Here is an 18,017-nt window from a genome sequence, read left to right on the forward strand (position 1 = left end):
TAGCCCGGGATTCAGCCACTAGTGGCGGGCACGATTCCCCAAACACCGGTCCGATAATACGCGCGCATATCCCCAAACACCGGCCCGATAATACGCGCGCAATTCCCCAAACACCGGCCCGATAATACGCGCACAATTCCCCAAACACCGGCGCGGATTTCAGCCACTATTGGCGGGCACAAGTCCCCCAACACTAGCCCGGGATTCAGCCACTAGTGGCGGGCACGATTCCCCAAACACCGGTCCGATAATACGCGCGCATATCCCCAAACACCGGCCCGATAATACGCGCACAATTCCCCAAACACCGGCGCGGATTTCAGCCACTATTGGAGGGCACAAGTCCCCCAACACTAGCCCAGTTCTCAGCCACTAGTGGCGGGCACAATTCCCCAAACACCGGTCCGATAATACGCGCGCATATCCCCAAACACCGGCCCGATAATACGCGCACAATTCCCCAAACACCGGTCCGATAATACGCGCGCATATCCCCAAACACCGGCCCGATAATACGCGCGCATATCCCCAAACACCGGCGCGGATTTCAGCCACTATTGGCGGGCACAAGTCCCCCAACACTAGCCCGGGATTCAGCCACTAGTGGCGGGCACGATTCCCCAAACACCGGTCCGATAATACGCGCGCATATCCCCAAACACCGGCCCGATAATACGCGCGCAATTCCCCAAACACCGGTCCGATAATACGCGCGCATATCCCCAAACACCGGCCCGATAATACGCGCGCATATCCCCAAACACCGGCGCGGATTTCAGCCACTATTGGCGGGCACAAGTCCCCCAACACTAGCCCGGGATTCAGCCACTAGTGGCGGGCACGATTCCCCAAACACCGGTCCGATAATACGCGCGCATATCCCCAAACACCGGCCCGATAATACGCGCGCAATTCCCCAAACACCGGCCCGATAATACGCGCACAATTCCCCAAACACCGGCGCGGATTTCAGCCACTATTGGCGGGCACAAGTCCCCCAACACTAGCCCGGGATTCAGCCACTAGTGGCGGGCACGATTCCCCAAACACCGGTCCGATAATACGCGCGCATATCCCCAAACACCGGCCCGATAATACGCGCACAATTCCCCAAACACCGGCGCGGATTTCAGCCACTATTGGAGGGCACAAGTCCCCCAACACTAGCCCAGTTCTCAGCCACTAGTGGCGGGCACAATTCCCCAAACACCGGTCCGATAATACGCGCGCATATCCCCAAACACCGGCCCGATAATACGCGCACAATTCCCCAAACACCGGTCCGATAATACGCGCGCATATCCCCAAACACCGGCCCGATAATACGCGCGCATATCCCCAAACACCGGCGCGGATTTCAGCCACTATTGGCGGGCACAAGTCCCCCAACACTAGCCCGGGATTCAGCCACTAGTGGCGGGCACGATTCCCCAAACACCGGTCCGATAATACGCGCGCATATCCCCAAACACCGGCCCGATAATACGCGCGCAATTCCCCAAACACCGGCCCGATAATACGCGCACAATTCCCCAAACACCGGCGCGGATTTCAGCCACTATTGGCGGGCACAAGTCCCCCAACACTAGCCCGGGATTCAGCCACTAGTGGCGGGCACGATTCCCCAAACACCGGTCCGATAATACGCGCGCATATCCCCAAACACCGGCCCGATAATACGCGCACAATTCCCCAAACACCGGCGCGGATTTCAGCCACTATTGGAGGGCACAAGTCCCCCAACACTAGCCCAGTTCTCAGCCACTAGTGGCGGGCACAATTCCCCAAACACCGGTCCGATAATACGCGCGCATATCCCCAAACACCGGCCCGATAATACGCGCACAATTCCCCAAACACCGGTCCGATAATACGCGCGCATATCCCCAAACACCGGCCCGATAATACGCGCGCATATCCCCAAACACCGGCGCGGATTTCAGCCACTATTGGCGGGCACAAGTCCCCCAACACTAGCCCGGGATTCAGCCACTAGTGGCGGGCACGATTCCCCAAACACCGGTCCGATAATACGCGCGCATATCCCCAAACACCGGCCCGATAATACGCGCACAATTCCCCAAACACCGGCGCGGATTTCAGCCACTATTGGCGGGCACAAGTCCCCCAACACTAGCCCGGGATTCAGCCACTAGTGGCGGGCACGATTCCCCAAACACCGGTCCGATAATACGCGCGCATATCCCCAAACACCGGCCCGATAATACGCGCACAATTCCCCAAACACCGGCCCGGATTTCAGCCACTAGTGGCGGGCACAAGTCCCCAAACACTAGCCAAGTTCTCAGCCACTAGTGGCGGGCACAATTCCCCAAACACCGGTCCGATAATACGCGCGCATATCCCCAAACACCGGCCCGATAATACGCGCACAATTCCCCAAACACCGGCGCGGATTTCAGCCACTATTGGCGGGCACAAGTCCCCCAACACTAGCCCGGGATTCAGCCACTAGTGGCGGGCACGATTCCCCAAACACCGGTCCGATAATACGCGCGCATATCCCCAAACACCGGCCCGATAATACGCGCACAATTCCCCAAACACCGGCCCGGATTTCAGCCACTAGTGGCGGGCACAAGTCCCCAAACACTAGCCAAGTTCTCAGCCACTAGTGGCGGGCACAATTCCCCAAACACCGGTCCGATAATACGCGCGCATATCCCCAAACACCGGCCCGATAATACGCGCACAATTCCCCAAACACCGGCGCGGATTTCAGCCACTATTGGCGGGCACAAGTCCCCCAACACTAGCCCGGGATTCAGCCACTAGTGGCGGGCACGATTCCCCAAACACCGGTCCGATAATACGCGCGCATATCCCCAAACACCGGCCCGATAATACGCGCACAATTCCCCAAACACCGGCCCGGATTTCAGCCACTAGTGGCGGGCACAAGTCCCCAAACACTAGCCAAGTTCTCAGCCACTAGTGGCGGGCACAATTCCCCAAACACCGGTCCGATAATACGCGCGCATATCCCCAAACACCGGCCCGATAATACGCGCACAATTCCCCAAACACCGGCGCGGATTTCAGCCACTATTGGCGGGCACAAGTCCCCCAACACTAGCCCGGGATTCAGCCACTAGTGGCGGGCACGATTCCCCAAACACCGGTCCGATAATACGCGCGCATATCCCCAAACACCGGCCCGATAATACGCGCACAATTCCCCAAACACCGGCCCGGATTTCAGCCACTAGTGGCGGGCACAAGTCCCCCAACACTAGCCAAGTTCTCAGCCACTAGTGGCGGGCACAATTCCCCAAACACCGGTCCGATAATACGCGCGCATATCCCCAAACACCGGCCCGATAATACGCGCACAATTCCCCAAACACCGGCGCGGATTTCAGCCACTATTGGCGGGCACAAGTCCCCCAACACTAGCCCGGGATTCAGCCACTAGTGGCGGGCACGATTCCCCAAACACCGGTCCGATAATACGCGCGCATATCCCCAAACACCGGCCCGATAATACGCGCACAATTCCCCAAACACCGGCCCGGATTTCAGCCACTAGTGGCGGGCACAAGTCCCCAAACACTAGCCAAGTTCTCAGCCACTAGTGGCGGGCACAATTCCCCAAACACCGGTCCGATAATACGCGCGCATATCCCCAAACACCGGCCCGATAATACGCGCACAATTCCCCAAACACCGGCGCGGATTTCAGCCACTATTGGCGGGCACAAGTCCCCCAACACTAGCCCGGGATTCAGCCACTAGTGGCGGGCACGATTCCCCAAACACCGGTCCGATAATACGCGCGCATATCCCCAAACACCGGCCCGATAATACGCGCACAATTCCCCAAACACCGGCCCGGATTTCAGCCACTAGTGGCGGGCACAAGTCCCCCAACACTAGCCAAGTTCTCAGCCACTAGTGGCGGGCACAATTCCCCAAACACCGGTCCGATAATACGCGCGCATATCCCCAAACACCGGCCCGATAATACGCGCACAATTCCCCAAACACCGGCGCGGATTTCAGCCACTATTGGCGGGCACAAGTCCCCCAACACTAGCCCGGGATTCAGCCACTAGTGGCGGGCACGATTCCCCAAACACCGGTCCGATAATACGCGCGCATATCCCCAAACACCGGCCCGATAATACGCGCACAATTCCCCAAACACCGGCCCGGATTTCAGCCACTAGTGGCGGGCACAAGTCCCCAAACACTAGCCAAGTTCTCAGCCACTAGTGGCGGGCACAATTCCCCAAACACCGGTCCGATAATACGCGCGCATATCCCCAAACACCGGCCCGATAATACGCGCACAATTCCCCAAACACCGGCGCGGATTTCAGCCACTATTGGCGGGCACAAGTCCCCCAACACTAGCCCGGGATTCAGCCACTAGTGGCGGGCACGATTCCCCAAACACCGGTCCGATAATACGCGCGCATATCCCCAAACACCGGCCCGATAATACGCGCACAATTCCCCAAACACCGGCCCGGATTTCAGCCACTAGTGGCGGGCACAAGTCCCCAAACACTAGCCAAGTTCTCAGCCACTAGTGGCGGGCACAATTCCCCAAACACCGGTCCGATAATACGCGCGCATATCCCCAAACACCGGCCCGATAATACGCGCACAATTCCCCAAACACCGGCGCGGATTTCAGCCACTATTGGCGGGCACAAGTCCCCCAACACTAGCCCGGGATTCAGCCACTAGTGGCGGGCACGATTCCCCAAACACCGGTCCGATAATACGCGCGCATATCCCCAAACACCGGCCCGATAATACGCGCACAATTCCCCAAACACCGGCCCGGATTTCAGCCACTAGTGGCGGGCACAAGTCCCCAAACACTAGCCAAGTTCTCAGCCACTAGTGGCGGGCACAATTCCCCAAACACCGGTCCGATAATACGCGCGCATATCCCCAAACACCGGCCCGATAATACGCGCACAATTCCCCAAACACCGGCGCGGATTTCAGCCACTATTGGCGGGCACAAGTCCCCCAACACTAGCCCGGGATTCAGCCACTAGTGGCGGGCACGATTCCCCAAACACCGGTCCGATAATACGCGCGCATATCCCCAAACACCGGCCCGATAATACGCGCACAATTCCCCAAACACCGGCCCGGATTTCAGCCACTAGTGGCGGGCACAAGTCCCCAAACACTAGCCAAGTTCTCAGCCACTAGTGGCGGGCACAATTCCCCAAACACCGGTCCGATAATACGCGCGCATATCCCCAAACACCGGCCCGATAATACGCGCACAATTCCCCAAACACCGGCGCGGATTTCAGCCACTATTGGCGGGCACAAGTCCCCCAACACTAGCCCGGGATTCAGCCACTAGTGGCGGGCACGATTCCCCAAACACCGGTCCGATAATACGCGCGCATATCCCCAAACACCGGCCCGATAATACGCGCACAATTCCCCAAACACCGGCCCGATAATACGCGCGCAATTCCCCAAACACCGGCCCGATAATACGCGCACATTTCCCCAAACACCGGCGCGGATTTCAGCCACTATTGGCGGGCACAAGTCCCCCAACACTAGCCCGGGATTCAGCCACTATTGGCGGGCACAAGTCCCCCAACACTAGCCCGGGATTCAGCCACTAGTGGCGGGCACGATTCCCCAAACACCGGCCCGGCGCTGAGTATATGGCCTCCGAAAGGCCCATACATTCAGACGGGTCCATGTATTTTCAACGACAGCAGCAGTACCGCCAAAATCCATGCAGCGGCGCTGGATTTATGGCCTCCGAAAGGCCCATTCATTCAGACGGGTCCATGTATTTTCAGCGACAGCCGCAGTACCGCCAAAATCCATGCAGAGGCGCTGAGTTTATGGCCTCCGAAAGGCCCATTCATTCAGACGGGTCCATGTATTTTCAGCGACAGCAGCAGTACCGCCAAAATCCATGCAGCGGCGCTGTATTTATGGCCTCCGAAAGGCCCATTCATTACCAACGGGGCTGCAGTAGCATCCCGCGGCCACGCAGGGGCAGATATTGTGAGGGAATTACATGGTAGTGGACGGAGCGCCCATGCATTTCCAATGGGAGTGCAGTACCTCAAAAATCCGCTCCAAGCCACCGAACTTGAGGGCCCGACGTTCCCTCAACACTAGCCCAGTGCAATCGACATTTCGTTCTGTGTACATTGTTACACAGAATGACAATACAAGGGAATTATTATTATTATTATTATTATTATGTATTCAGCCACTAGTGGCGGGCACAATACCCCAAACACTGGCCCGGCGCTGGCTGAGTTTATGGCCTCTGAAAGGCCCATACATTCAGACGGGTCCATGTATTTTCAGTTTTCCGTAGCAGGTGTGATTGTTTGTTTAATTAGGTAGTTTGTGTTGGTGACGGTGTTCCTAACTGTGGTGGCTTGTTTGTAGAATGTGGGGCCCTGCGTTTGTGTTATGTTGATTTCTGGTAATTTACTTTTTACTAAGTAGTCTTTCAGGTTTTTGTTTCTTTTAAAGGCTGAGATGATTTTGTAATCTTGGATTATGCTTGTGTTCTGTAGTGTCTGATTTATATTTTGTCCATTCATTCAGACGGGTCCATGTATTTTCAGCGACAGCCGCAGTACCGCCAAAATCCATGCAGCGGCGCTGGATTTATGGCCTCCGAAAGGCCCATTCATTCAGACGGGTCCATGTATTTTCAGCGACAGCCGCAGTACCGCCAAAATCCATGCAGAGGCGCTGAGTTTATGGCCTCCGAAAGGCCCATTCATTCAGACGGGTCCATGTATTTTCAACGACAGCCGCAGTACCGCCAAAATCCATGCAGCGGCGCTGTATTTATGGCCTCCGAAAGGCCCATTCATTCCCAACGGGGCAGCAGTAGCATCGCGCGGCCACGCGGGGGCAGATATTGTGAGGGAATTACATTGTAGTGGACGGAGCGCCCTTGCATTTCCAATGGGAGTGCAGTACCTCAAAAATCCGCTCCAAGCCACCGAACTTGAGGGCCCGACGTTCCCTCAACACTAGCCCAGTGCAATCGACATTTCGTTCTGTGTACATTGTTACACAGAATGACAATACAAGGGAATTATTATTATTATTATTATTATTATGTATTCAGCCACTAGTGGCGGGCACAATACCCCAAACACTGGCCCGGCGCTGGCTGAGTTTATGGCCTCCGAAAGGCCCATACATTCAGACGGGTCCATGTATTTTCAGTTTTCCGTAGCAGGTGTGATTGTTTGTTTAATTAGGTAGTTTGTGTTGGTGACGGTGTTCCTAACTGTGGTGGCTTGTTTGTAGAATGTGGGGCCCTGCGTTTGTGTTATGTTGATTTCTGGTAATTTACTTTTTACTAAGTAGTCTTTCAGGTTTTTGTTTCTTTTAAAGGCTGAGATGATTTTGTAATCTTGGATTATGCTTGTGTTCTGTAGTGTCTGATTTATATTTTGTCCATTCATTCAGACGGGTCCATGTATTTTCAGCGACAGCCGCAGTACCGCCAAAATCCATGCAGCGGCGCTGGGTTTATGGAATCCGAAAGGCCCATTCATTCAGACGGGTCCATGTATTTTCAACGACAGCCGCAGTACCGCCAAAATCCATGCAGCGGCGCTGTATTTATGGCCTCCGAAAGGCCCATTCATTCCCAACGGGGCAGCAGTAGCATCGCGCGGCCACGCGGGGGCAGATATTGTGAGGGAATTACATTGTAGTGGACGGAGCGCCCATGCATTTCCAATGGGAGTGCAGTACCTCAAAAATCCGCTCCAAGCCACCGAACTTGAGGGCCCGACGTTCCCTCAACACTAGCCCAGTGCAATCGACATTTCGTTCTGTGTACATTGTTACACAGAATGACAATACAAGGGAATTATTATTATTATTATTATTATTATGTATTCAGCCACTAGTGGCGGGCACAATACCCCAAACACTGGCCCGGCGCTGGCTGAGTTTATGGCCTCCGAAAGGCCCATACATTCAGACGGGTCCATGTATTTTCAGTTTTCCGTAGCAGGTGTGATTGTTTGTTTAATTAGGTAGTTTGTGTTGGTGACGGTGTTCCTAACTGTGGTGGCTTGTTTGTAGAATGTGGGGCCCTGCGTTTGTGTTATGTTGATTTCTGGTAATTTACTTTTTACTAAGTAGTCTTTCAGGTTTTTGTTTCTTTTAAAGGCTGAGATGATTTTGTAATCTTGGATTATGCTTGTGTTCTGTAGTGTCTGATTTATATTTTGTCCATTCATTCAGACGGGTCCATGTATTTTCAGCGACAGCCGCAGTACCGCCAAAATCCATGCAGCGGCGCTGAGTTTATGGCCTCCGAAAGGCCCATTCATTCAGACGGGTCCATGTATTTTCAGCGACAGCCGCAGTACCGCCAAAATCCATGCAGCGGCGCTGGGTTTATGGAATCCGAAAGGCCCATTCATTCAGACGGGTCCATGTATTTTCAACGACAGCCGCAGTACCGCCAAAATCCATGCAGCGGCGCTGTATTTATGGCCTCCGAAAGGCCCATTCATTCCCAACGGGGCAGCAGTAGCATCGCGCGGCCACGCGGGGGCAGATATTGTGAGGGAATTACATTGTAGTGGACGGAGCGCCCATGCATTTCCAATGGGAGTGCAGTACCTCAAAAATCCGCTCCAAGCCACCGAACTTGAGGGCCCGACGTTCCCTCAACACTAGCCCAGTGCAATCGACATTTCGTTCTGTGTACATTGTTACACAGAATGACAATACAAGGGAATTATTATTATTATTATTATTATTATGTATTCAGCCACTAGTGGCGGGCACAATACCCCAAACACTGGCCCGGCGCTGGCTGAGTTTATGGCCTCCGAAAGGCCCATACATTCAGACGGGTCCATGTATTTTCAGTTTTCCGTAGCAGGTGTGATTGTTTGTTTAATTAGGTAGTTTGTGTTGGTGACGGTGTTCCTAACTGTGGTGGCTTGTTTGTAGAATGTGGGGCCCTGCGTTTGTGTTATGTTGATTTCTGGTAATTTACTTTTTACTAAGTAGTCTTTCAGGTTTTTGTTTCTTTTAAAGGCTGAGATGATTTTGTAATCTTGGATTATGCTTGTGTTCTGTAGTGTCTGATTTATATTTTGTCCATTCATTCAGACGGGTCCATGTATTTTCAGCGACAGCCGCAGTACCGCCAAAATCCATGCAGCGGCGCTGGGTTTATGGAATCCGAAAGGCCCATTCATTCAGACGGGTCCATGTATTTTCAACGACAGCCGCAGTACCGCCAAAATCCATGCAGCGGCGCTGTATTTATGGCCTCCGAAAGGCCCATTCATTCCCAACGGGGCAGCAGTAGCATCGCGCGGCCACGCGGGGGCAGATATTGTGAGGGAATTACATTGTAGTGGACGGAGCGCCCATGCATTTCCAATGGGAGTGCAGTACCTCAAAAATCCGCTCCAAGCCACCGAACTTGAGGGCCCGACGTTCCCTCAACACTAGCCCAGTGCAATCGACATTTCGTTCTGTGTACATTGTTACACAGAATGACAATACAAGGGAATTATTATTATTATTATTATTATTATGTATTCAGCCACTAGTGGCGGGCACAATACCCCAAACACTGGCCCGGCGCTGGCTGAGTTTATGGCCTCCGAAAGGCCCATACATTCAGACGGGTCCATGTATTTTCAGTTTTCCGTAGCAGGTGTGATTGTTTGTTTAATTAGGTAGTTTGTGTTGGTGACGGTGTTCCTAACTGTGGTGGCTTGTTTGTAGAATGTGGGGCCCTGCGTTTGTGTTATGTTGATTTCTGGTAATTTACTTTTTACTAAGTAGTCTTTCAGGTTTTTGTTTCTTTTAAAGGCTGAGATGATTTTGTAATCTTGGATTATGCTTGTGTTCTGTAGTGTCTGATTTATATTTTGTCCATTCATTCAGACGGGTCCATGTATTTTCAGCGACAGCCGCAGTACCGCCAAAATCCATGCAGCGGCGCTGAGTTTATGGCCTCCGAAAGGCCCATTCATTCAGACGGGTCCATGTATTTTCAGCGACAGCCGCAGTACCGCCAAAATCCATGCAGCGGCGCTGGGTTTATGGAATCCGAAAGGCCCATTCATTCAGACGGGTCCATGTATTTTCAACGACAGCCGCAGTACCGCCAAAATCCATGCAGCGGCGCTGTATTTATGGCCTCCGAAAGGCCCATTCATTCCCAACGGGGCAGCAGTAGCATCGCGCGGCCACGCGGGGGCAGATATTGTGAGGGAATTACATTGTAGTGGACGGAGCGCCCATGCATTTCCAATGGGAGTGCAGTACCTCAAAAATCCGCTCCAAGCCACCGAACTTGAGGGCCCGACGTTCCCTCAACACTAGCCCAGTGCAATCGACATTTCGTTCTGTGTACATTGTTACACAGAATGACAATACAAGGGAATTATTATTATTATTATTATTATTATGTATTCAGCCACTAGTGGCGGGCACAATACCCCAAACACTGGCCCGGCGCTGGCTGAGTTTATGGCCTCCGAAAGGCCCATACATTCAGACGGGTCCATGTATTTTCAGTTTTCCGTAGCAGGTGTGATTGTTTGTTTAATTAGGTAGTTTGTGTTGGTGACGGTGTTCCTAACTGTGGTGGCTTGTTTGTAGAATGTGGGGCCCTGCGTTTGTGTTATGTTGATTTCTGGTAATTTACTTTTTACTAAGTAGTCTTTCAGGTTTTTGTTTCTTTTAAAGGCTGAGATGATTTTGTAATCTTGGATTATGCTTGTGTTCTGTAGTGTCTGATTTATATTTTGTCCATTCATTCAGACGGGTCCATGTATTTTCAGCGACAGCCGCAGTACCGCCAAAATCCATGCAGCGGCGCTGAGTTTATGGCCTCCGAAAGGCCCATTCATTCAGACGGGTCCATGTATTTTCAGCGACAGCCGCAGTACCGCCAAAATCCATGCAGCGGCGCTGGGTTTATGGAATCCGAAAGGCCCATTCATTCAGACGGGTCCATGTATTTTCAACGACAGCCGCAGTACCGCCAAAATCCATGCAGCGGCGCTGTATTTATGGCCTCCGAAAGGCCCATTCATTCCCAACGGGGCAGCAGTAGCATCGCGCGGCCACGCGGGGGCAGATATTGTGAGGGAATTACATTGTAGTGGACGGAGCGCCCATGCATTTCCAATGGGAGTGCAGTACCTCAAAAATCCGCTCCAAGCCACCGAACTTGAGGGCCCGACGTTCCCTCAACACTAGCCCAGTGCAATCGACATTTCGTTCTGTGTACATTGTTACACAGAATGACAATACAAGGGAATTATTATTATTATTATTATTATTATGTATTCAGCCACTAGTGGCGGGCACAATACCCCAAACACTGGCCCGGCGCTGGCTGAGTTTATGGCCTCCGAAAGGCCCATACATTCAGACGGGTCCATGTATTTTCAGTTTTCCGTAGCAGGTGTGATTGTTTGTTTAATTAGGTAGTTTGTGTTGGTGACGGTGTTCCTAACTGTGGTGGCTTGTTTGTAGAATGTGGGGCCCTGCGTTTGTGTTATGTTGATTTCTGGTAATTTACTTTTTACTAAGTAGTCTTTCAGGTTTTTGTTTCTTTTAAAGGCTGAGATGATTTTGTAATCTTGGATTATGCTTGTGTTCTGTAGTGTCTGATTTATATTTTGTCCATTCATTCAGACGGGTCCATGTATTTTCAGCGACAGCCGCAGTACCGCCAAAATCCATGCAGCGGCGCTGAGTTTATGGCCTCCGAAAGGCCCATTCATTCAGACGGGTCCATGTATTTTCAGCGACAGCCGCAGTACCGCCAAAATCCATGCAGCGGCGCTGGGTTTATGGAATCCGAAAGGCCCATTCATTCAGACGGGTCCATGTATTTTCAACGACAGCCGCAGTACCGCCAAAATCCATGCAGCGGCGCTGTATTTATGGCCTCCGAAAGGCCCATTCATTCCCAACGGGGCAGCAGTAGCATCGCGCGGCCACGCGGGGGCAGATATTGTGAGGGAATTACATTGTAGTGGACGGAGCGCCCATGCATTTCCAATGGGAGTGCAGTACCTCAAAAATCCGCTCCAAGCCACCGAACTTGAGGGCCCGACGTTCCCTCAACACTAGCCCAGTGCAATCGACATTTCGTTCTGTGTACATTGTTACACAGAATGACAATACAAGGGAATTATTATTATTATTATTATTATTATGTATTCAGCCACTAGTGGCGGGCACAATACCCCAAACACTGGCCCGGCGCTGGCTGAGTTTATGGCCTCCGAAAGGCCCATACATTCAGACGGGTCCATGTATTTTCAGTTTTCCGTAGCAGGTGTGATTGTTTGTTTAATTAGGTAGTTTGTGTTGGTGACGGTGTTCCTAACTGTGGTGGCTTGTTTGTAGAATGTGGGGCCCTGCGTTTGTGTTATGTTGATTTCTGGTAATTTACTTTTTACTAAGTAGTCTTTCAGGTTTTTGTTTCTTTTAAAGGCTGAGATGATTTTGTAATCTTGGATTATGCTTGTGTTCTGTAGTGTCTGATTTATATTTTGTCCATTCATTCAGACGGGTCCATGTATTTTCAGCGACAGCCGCAGTACCGCCAAAATCCATGCAGCGGCGCTGGGTTTATGGAATCCGAAAGGCCCATTCATTCAGACGGGTCCATGTATTTTCAACGACAGCCGCAGTACCGCCAAAATCCATGCAGCGGCGCTGTATTTATGGCCTCCGAAAGGCCCATTCATTCCCAACGGGGCAGCAGTAGCATCGCGCGGCCACGCGGGGGCAGATATTGTGAGGGAATTACATTGTAGTGGACGGAGCGCCCATGCATTTCCAATGGGAGTGCAGTACCTCAAAAATCCGCTCCAAGCCACCGAACTTGAGGGCCCGACGTTCCCTCAACACTAGCCCAGTGCAATCGACATTTCGTTCTGTGTACATTGTTACACAGAATGACAATACAAGGGAATTATTATTATTATTATTATTATTATGTATTCAGCCACTAGTGGCGGGCACAATACCCCAAACACTGGCCCGGCGCTGGCTGAGTTTATGGCCTCCGAAAGGCCCATACATTCAGACGGGTCCATGTATTTTCAGTTTTCCGTAGCAGGTGTGATTGTTTGTTTAATTAGGTAGTTTGTGTTGGTGACGGTGTTCCTAACTGTGGTGGCTTGTTTGTAGAATGTGGGGCCCTGCGTTTGTGTTATGTTGATTTCTGGTAATTTACTTTTTACTAAGTAGTCTTTCAGGTTTTTGTTTCTTTTAAAGGCTGAGATGATTTTGTAATCTTGGATTATGCTTGTGTTCTGTAGTGTCTGATTTATATTTTGTCCATTCATTCAGACGGGTCCATGTATTTTCAGCGACAGCCGCAGTACCGCCAAAATCCATGCAGCGGCGCTGAGTTTATGGCCTCCGAAAGGCCCATTCATTCAGACGGGTCCATGTATTTTCAGCGACAGCCGCAGTACCGCCAAAATCCATGCAGCGGCGCTGGGTTTATGGAATCCGAAAGGCCCATTCATTCAGACGGGTCCATGTATTTTCAACGACAGCCGCAGTACCGCCAAAATCCATGCAGCGGCGCTGTATTTATGGCCTCCGAAAGGCCCATTCATTCCCAACGGGGCAGCAGTAGCATCGCGCGGCCACGCGGGGGCAGATATTGTGAGGGAATTACATTGTAGTGGACGGAGCGCCCATGCATTTCCAATGGGAGTGCAGTACCTCAAAAATCCGCTCCAAGCCACCGAACTTGAGGGCCCGACGTTCCCTCAACACTAGCCCAGTGCAATCGACATTTCGTTCTGTGTACATTGTTACACAGAATGACAATACAAGGGAATTATTATTATTATTATTATTATTATGTATTCAGCCACTAGTGGCGGGCACAATACCCCAAACACTGGCCCGGCGCTGGCTGAGTTTATGGCCTCCGAAAGGCCCATACATTCAGACGGGTCCATGTATTTTCAGTTTTCCGTAGCAGGTGTGATTGTTTGTTTAATTAGGTAGTTTGTGTTGGTGACGGTGTTCCTAACTGTGGTGGCTTGTTTGTAGAATGTGGGGCCCTGCGTTTGTGTTATGTTGATTTCTGGTAATTTACTTTTTACTAAGTAGTCTTTCAGGTTTTTGTTTCTTTTAAAGGCTGAGATGATTTTGTAATCTTGGATTATGCTTGTGTTCTGTAGTGTCTGATTTATATTTTGTCCATTCATTCAGACGGGTCCATGTATTTTCAGCGACAGCCGCAGTACCGCCAAAATCCATGCAGCGGCGCTGAGTTTATGGCCTCCGAAAGGCCCATTCATTCAGACGGGTCCATGTATTTTCAGCGACAGCCGCAGTACCGCCAAAATCCATGCAGCGGCGCTGGGTTTATGGAATCCGAAAGGCCCATTCATTCAGACGGGTCCATGTATTTTCAACGACAGCCGCAGTACCGCCAAAATCCATGCAGCGGCGCTGTATTTATGGCCTCCGAAAGGCCCATTCATTCCCAACGGGGCAGCAGTAGCATCGCGCGGCCACGCGGGGGCAGATATTGTGAGGGAATTACATTGTAGTGGACGGAGCGCCCATGCATTTCCAATGGGAGTGCAGTACCTCAAAAATCCGCTCCAAGCCACCGAACTTGAGGGCCCGACGTTCCCTCAACACTAGCCCAGTGCAATCGACATTTCGTTCTGTGTACATTGTTACACAGAATGACAATACAAGGGAATTATTATTATTATTATTATTATTATGTATTCAGCCACTAGTGGCGGGCACAATACCCCAAACACTGGCCCGGCGCTGGCTGAGTTTATGGCCTCCGAAAGGCCCATACATTCAGACGGGTCCATGTATTTTCAGTTTTCCGTAGCAGGTGTGATTGTTTGTTTAATTAGGTAGTTTGTGTTGGTGACGGTGTTCCTAACTGTGGTGGCTTGTTTGTAGAATGTGGGGCCCTGCGTTTGTGTTATGTTGATTTCTGGTAATTTACTTTTTACTAAGTAGTCTTTCAGGTTTTTGTTTCTTTTAAAGGCTGAGATGATTTTGTAATCTTGGATTATGCTTGTGTTCTGTAGTGTCTGATTTATATTTTGTCCATTCATTCAGACGGGTCCATGTATTTTCAGCGACAGCCGCAGTACCGCCAAAATCCATGCAGCGGCGCTGAGTTTATGGCCTCCGAAAGGCCCATTCATTCAGACGGGTCCATGTATTTTCAGCGACAGCCGCAGTACCGCCAAAATCCATGCAGCGGCGCTGGGTTTATGGAATCCGAAAGGCCCATTCATTCAGACGGGTCCATGTATTTTCAACGACAGCCGCAGTACCGCCAAAATCCATGCAGCGGCGCTGTATTTATGGCCTCCGAAAGGCCCATTCATTCCCAACGGGGCAGCAGTAGCATCGCGCGGCCACGCGGGGGCAGATATTGTGAGGGAATTACATTGTAGTGGACGGAGCGCCCATGCATTTCCAATGGGAGTGCAGTACCTCAAAAATCCGCTCCAAGCCACCGAACTTGAGGGCCCGACGTTCCCTCAACACTAGCCCAGTGCAATCGACATTTCGTTCTGTGTACATTGTTACACAGAATGACAATACAAGGGAATTATTATTATTATTATTATTATTATGTATTCAGCCACTAGTGGCGGGCACAATACCCCAAACACTGGCCCGGCGCTGGCTGAGTTTATGGCCTCCGAAAGGCCCATACATTCAGACGGGTCCATGTATTTTCAGTTTTCCGTAGCAGGTGTGATTGTTTGTTTAATTAGGTAGTTTGTGTTGGTGACGGTGTTCCTAACTGTGGTGGCTTGTTTGTAGAATGTGGGGCCCTGCGTTTGTGTTATGTTGATTTCTGGTAATTTACTTTTTACTAAGTAGTCTTTCAGGTTTTTGTTTCTTTTAAAGGCTGAGATGATTTTGTAATCTTGGATTATGCTTGTGTTCTGTAGTGTCTGATTTATATTTTGTCCATTCATTCAGACGGGTCCATGTATTTTCAGCGACAGCCGCAGTACCGCCAAAATCCATGCAGCGGCGCTGGGTTTATGGAATCCGAAAGGCCCATTCATTCAGACGGGTCCATGTATTTTCAACGACAGCCGCAGTACCGCCAAAATCCATGCAGCGGCGCTGTATTTATGGCCTCCGAAAGGCCCATTCATTCCCAACGGGGCAGCAGTAGCATCGCGCGGCCACGCGGGGGCAGATATTGTGAGGGAATTACATTGTAGTGGACGGAGCGCCCATGCATTTCCAATGGGAGTGCAGTACCTCAAAAATCCGCTCCAAGCCACCGAACTTGAGGGCCCGACGTTCCCTCAACACTAGCCCAGTGCAATCGACATTTCGTTCTGTGTACATTGTTACACAGAATGACAATACAAGGGAATTATTATTATTATTATTATTATTATGTATTCAGCCACTAGTGGCGGGCACAATACCCCAAACACTGGCCCGGCGCTGGCTGAGTTTATGGCCTCCGAAAGGCCCATACATTCAGACGGGTCCATGTATTTTCAGTTTTCCGTAGCAGGTGTGATTGTTTGTTTAATTAGGTAGTTTGTGTTGGTGACGGTGTTCCTAACTGTGGTGGCTTGTTTGTAGAATGTGGGGCCCTGCGTTTGTGTTATGTTGATTTCTGGTAATTTACTTTTTACTAAGTAGTCTTTCAGGTTTTTGTTTCTTTTAAAGGCTGAGATGATTTTGTAATCTTGGATTATGCTTGTGTTCTGTAGTGTCTGATTTATATTTTGTCCATTCATTCAGACGGGTCCATGTATTTTCAGCGACAGCCGCAGTACCGCCAAAATCCATGCAGCGGCGCTGAGTTTATGGCCTCCGAAAGGCCCATTCATTCAGACGGGTCCATGTATTTTCAGCGACAGCCGCAGTACCGCCAAAATCCATGCAGCGGCGCTGGGTTTATGGAATCCGAAAGGCCCATTCATTCAGACGGGTCCATGTATTTTCAACGACAGCCGCAGTACCGCCAAAATCCATGCAGCGGCGCTGTATTTATGGCCTCCGAAAGGCCCATTCATTCCCAACGGGGCAGCAGTAGCATCGCGCGGCCACGCGGGGGCAGATATTGTGAGGGAATTACATTGTAGTGGACGGAGCGCCCATGCATTTCCAATGGGAGTGCAGTACCTCAAAAATCCGCTCCAAGCCACCGAACTTGAGGGCCCGACGTTCCCTCAACACTAGCCCAGTGCAATCGACATTTCGTTCTGTGTACATTGTTACACAGAATGACAATACAAGGGAATTATTATTATTATTATTATTATTATGTATTCAGCCACTAGTGGCGGGCACAATACCCCAAACACTGGCCCGGCGCTGGCTGAGTTTATGGCCTCCGAAAGGCCCATACATTCAGACGGGTCCATGTATTTTCAGTTTTCCGTAGCAGGTGTGATTGTTTGTTTAATTAGGTAGTTTGTGTTGGTGACGGTGTTCCTAACTGTGGTGGCTTGTTTGTAGAATGTGGGGCCCTGCGTTTGTGTTATGTTGATTTCTGGTAATTTACTTTTTACTAAGTAGTCTTTCAGGTTTTTGTTTCTTTTAAAGGCTGAGATGATTTTGTAATCTTGGATTATGCTTGTGTTCTGTAGTGTCTGATTTATATTTTGTCCATTCATTCAGACGGGTCCATGTATTTTCAGCGACAGCCGCAGTACCGCCAAAATCCATGCAGCGGCGCTGAGTTTATGGCCTCCGAAAGGCCCATTCATTCAGACGGGTCCATGTATTTTCAGCGACAGCCGCAGTACCGCCAAAATCCATGCAGCGGCGCTGGGTTTATGGAATCCGAAAGGCCCATTCATTCAGACGGGTCCATGTATTTTCAACGACAGCCGCAGTACCGCCAAAATCCATGCAGCGGCGCTGTATTTATGGCCTCCGAAAGGCCCATTCATTCCCAACGGGGCAGCAGTAGCATCGCGCGGCCACGCGGGGGCAGATATTGTGAGGGAATTACATTG

Source organism: Urocampus carinirostris, unplaced genomic scaffold, assembly GCF_059441175.1.
Source record: "Urocampus carinirostris isolate Australia breed hairy pipefish unplaced genomic scaffold, RoL_Ucar_1.0 HiC_scaffold_52, whole genome shotgun sequence".
NCBI classification, from domain to species: Eukaryota; Metazoa; Chordata; class Actinopteri; order Syngnathiformes; family Syngnathidae; genus Urocampus; species Urocampus carinirostris.